The sequence below is a fragment of the Tupaia chinensis genome, unplaced genomic scaffold, assembly GCF_000334495.1.
Source record: "Tupaia chinensis unplaced genomic scaffold, TupChi_1.0 Scaffold145648_1, whole genome shotgun sequence".
Lineage (NCBI taxonomy): Eukaryota > Metazoa > Chordata > Mammalia > Scandentia > Tupaiidae > Tupaia > Tupaia belangeri.
The window spans coordinates 48575-52840 of NW_006205505.1; the positions used below are offsets into that span (position 1 = coordinate 48575).

The 4266-nt window shown below is 53.1% G+C and overlaps 1 long non-coding RNA gene across 2 annotated transcripts in view; it reads right to left on the reverse strand.

The window, feature by feature from the left end:
- Window positions 1-262: 262 nt before the first annotated feature.
- LOC102499049 (uncharacterized) overlaps window positions 263-4266 on the reverse strand; it is a 71552-nt gene continuing 67548 nt past the window's right edge. Inside the window, exon 4 of one of the 2 annotated variants that reach the window (XR_003547848.1) lies at window positions 263-490. This is a non-coding gene — a long non-coding RNA (uncharacterized LOC102499049). Of the gene's footprint in view, window positions 491-1424; window positions 2000-4266 lie in introns of those variants that run through there. The other variant, XR_003547849.1, reaches the window with a different exon arrangement.

Sequence of the window (4266 nt, forward strand, 5' to 3'; positions counted from 1 at the left end):
CAGTTATGGGAACCCAGAAAGCAAAACGAGATATTTAGAGCTAGGGCAAATAGCTTCCAGAGGTCCCGGAAGCATCTTCGCAGCGCCGCTCAGAAAAACAACCACCTTATTAATGACTCTGGGACAATGTGGGAAACTTAAAATATGTTTAGTGCAGAAACGAAAGTGAGTCATTTAATCTGAAATTATATTCATTGGGAATGTTTTGTTGTTTAAATTTGTATTTAAACAAGGAACACTCTGACTGCCATAATATCTCTAAGTGCAGAGTACATCATCTCTCAAAGCTGGGGTAGGGGTGGCAAAGAGAGAGATCCCAAGGGCACTACCACTACAGAGATGAAGAAATCCCTGACGACCAGCACTCAGCCGCGCGTTCAGGAGACGCGAGTGGGAGAGTAAACGAGATGTCCCAGCTGCTCCAGGGCTCGCTCCAGGGCTCCCTCCACGGCCATCAGGTTCTTACAACTCCCAGACAGCAGCAGTTAGCCTGGGTAGAGAAGGCACAGGAGATGAGGTCATTCGTCAAGAGACAAGAGGCGGTTTTCAGTGGACATACCGACGTCAGAGAAGCAAGCTCCTCCGTTGCCTTCCAGCCCTCTTCCAGCCTGTTTTCTTTCGCCGACAGTAGGAAGGTGAGTGGGTGCGGGTCAAGGGGTGAAAGGCGCCATGGCAGTGGGCCATGTCCTTGTTCACACAGCCCCTGCAGGACCCTCGGGAAGAAGGGCTCTCACCACCCGCCTGGCAGGAGCCCAACCTTCCTGCCTCCAAAGGGGCTGGCAGCCTCTCTCCAGGACTCCGCTCTTCTGCACAGCCACGGCCACAGCTATGGGGACTTCAGGGCCTGGTAGGGACTCCTGTGGACATGGCCCGGTGAAAAGGAGGACTTATTACAAAATAGAGGACAGGGCGGCATTAGAGGGGATAATGACGCTGGCTTTTCCCCGTTCACAGGCTTTCTGAACCTGAACTCCGTGTAGTAACAGAGACTCCAGGGTCATCTAAACCAAGGCCTGTCACCTTGCCTGCCAGGCTCGGCACAGCCAAGATGGCGGCCGTTAGCCAGCAGCAAGCCCAGCTCCCCATGGCCGCTGGGTATGCCAGGTCCTCTCCTGCATCACCCTTGCTCGGGGACCATAAAGGTCATGGAGGAAACAGGCTGAGAGCCTTCCCTTCTGTTTCTGTAATGGTATTAGCAACGACGCTTTCTTACTCAATCGCACTCCCAAAGGATTTTCAATAAACTTTTTATGTGCCATAACTGTTACATTAAATAAAGCTGAAAGTATTGAGTAAACCGACTGTAAATCACTTTAGATGTCTTGGAATTACATTAAGTGTGAGAATTATGGATCTTTTGCTGCTTGCAGAAACAGAGAAACGACAGAGCCAGGGATTTTTATGCTGCCAGCCTTTTGAAGATTTTTAAATTATTTCTTTATGCACCACGACAGCCATCTCCTGTAAATGACTGGTTCAGGGGCACGCTAGGGGTAGGGGGAGAGGGAAGAGGGCGGGGTGGGGGCAGAGGGGAGAGACGCCACGCGTGGGGAACACAGGGACAGCCCCCGATCGTCATCTCCTCTCCGACCACAGGACTGCACTTTTCTTCTTTTCAAAAGTGTCTCAGGCTGGGGCCAGCAAAAAAGAAAAGTTTCAGGCTTGTACATTTTTAATTAGATGATGACGGATGTGGTCCAAATGGCGTTTCGCAGGTGTGTGTGCAAGTTCACAAACGTGTTCTTTTCCTAGACTTCCAAGCCCTTTTCCATTCGACTCTCCCCAGCTGTTATTTTTGTGAAGTTCAAACCCCTACTTTTATGGTTTTCATGTTCAGCGGGCTTCCCGAGGCCTTTTCAGGGTCAGGGCCGTGTTTTCAAGGGAATTGGCAGGCTGCTGAAAATGGAGGAAGTTTGGAGAGAATGTTGATAAAAACGGAAATCTCTCAGACTGACGCTCCCCAGACCCTCCTTTGATGTCAAACCAGGTTTAATTTTGTCTGGGAAAAAAGAAAAAAAAATTAAAGGCTGCTTTCTGACTGGTCCAAGTGCTCTCTCATAGGCCAGTTCCATCCACAAAATGCTCACGGGGGCTGGTGACATCGTATAATCAAAGCAATGTGGGCGCATGGAAAGCAACTTCTTTTCCCAAAGAGCAAGAGTAAGTTGTCATACTTCCAGGCCAGAAATGGGCGTGGCTGGTGAATGATCCGTGACTTCCAGAGACCCTAGTGGAGGGGTGTGGGAAGAGAAGCCACCTGGATGAGGAGGAAGTATGAGAAGGAGCCAGAACGGAAGCTCACCAATGGCCAATTGATTCAGCCGCCTCCATGCGAAGGGCATATTAACAGTATGTAATGCTATTTTCTTGCAATCGAAAACTAAAAGGCTCTGTTTCAGCCAATCAGTTGTTACGTGGTAGGGGCCACCATGTTACTCACATCATCTGGGCTTGTCACCTTGCTGGGGAGCTCAGACAGCCCCTCCTTAAATCACAGCGAACAGCCTAGGAGCTACACAACCATGTGAGGCCCAGCAGGCTAAACCACCCTGGCTGTGGGAATAGGGAGGGGGCTGACAGTCCTGGAGCAAGAGACACCCACCGTGGCAGCACTTGTTGGGTGGCCACTTACAGGGAACTGCAAGGGAAAGGAAGCAGTGAGAAGTGATTGGCCGCAGAGGGCATGAGGTCCAGAGAAGGGGAGAAGAGGGGAGCCGCTGGAGCCAGCAAGGAGGAACGGGCTGGGAGACGCCTTGGATGCCGGGCAGATCCTATCGGCCCACGAGAACAGGGCTATCCACTGCTCGAATGGTCAAGGGCGTCATGTTGGGGTGAATGTCCAAGGATGGCCTGGCCCCTGGCCACACAGCAGTCCCACCAGCCTTGGCCAAGAGCTGAATCTGGGAACACTGAAGGCTGGTGGCAGGCTGAAGAGGGCTTGTGCTGGATCAGCCTGTGAAGACCCCCATGCTGGAGGATGACAGAGCAAGAGGAGGGGACAAGTGCCAATGCCACACCCCGAAGTGGCATGGGTCAGAGCCCATCTTGTTGCCACTGGGAGGCTGTGCAGCGACACCCCACTACACCAGGGACATTTCCTGGCCTAGAAGAACTAGCCTGGGAACCTAAGTTGGGATTTGACCTGACCTTGACGCTGATTGGTTCTATGGCATTGGGTACATTACGTGACCTCTCCTGACCTTGGGAACTCTTCTAGGGAGATGGGGCTGGACAGTCTGGAAAGTAACTACAACTCTTGCTCTTCTGGTTGCTGTGGCCACCCCTGCCTTGCCTTATTCCTAAAGAGCTGGCCTGAGAGGACGGTGGGGCCCGCTTCTCCTCAGTGTGGAGGGCCTCACTGAGCTCCTGCAGCCAGACCCGTCTGTGTGGAAGCAGTGCGAGTGTTTCTTCATAGAGGCTTCTCTGCTGCCCACCACCTGGGCATCTGGTTAAGCTTCTTGGTCCCCAGAGCCTCGATTCTGTAAATGATGAAGCAAATAGAGAAAGGACGGGCCAGAAACCCCGCTCCTCATCCAGGATGTCCGGATTCCGCATCACCATGCAGTGCTGTGGTTAGGCTCCTAGGTTTCAGTTGTTAGCCTGAGGAGCCAGAAGGACCCCACTTCTCTCTGACTATCCCCACTCAGTGCTCTCAAAACTACACTCGTGAGCTACAAGGTTAACTGTTGCATGAACTCTTTACACAGAAGTATACACATGTGCTAACATGTTCATGGACGAGTAAATAAGCTCAGTCGGCGATGAGTCCTTAAATAGGGCAGCTGCTGAGGGGACACAACCACACACCCAGCACCTCCGCTTGCCACAGAGGGACGGAGTGGACACAACCGCACACCCAGCACCTCCGCTTGCCACAGAGGGACGGAGTGGACACAACTGCACACCCAGCGCCTCAGCTTACCACAGAGGGACAGAGTGGACACAACCGCACACCCAGCACCTCAGCTTACCACAGAGGGACGGAGTGGACACAACCGCACACCCAGCACCTCAGCTTACCACAGAGGGACGGAGTGGACACAACTGCACACCCAGCACCTCCACTTACCACAGAGGGACGGAGTGGACACAACTGCACACCCAGCACCTCCACTTACCACAGAGGGACGGAGTGGACACAACTGCACACCCAGCACCTCCACTTACCACAGAGGGACGGAGTGGACACAACTGCACACCCAGCACCTCCGCTTGCCACAGAGGGACGGAGTGGACACAACCGCACACCCAGCGCCCCCGCCTACC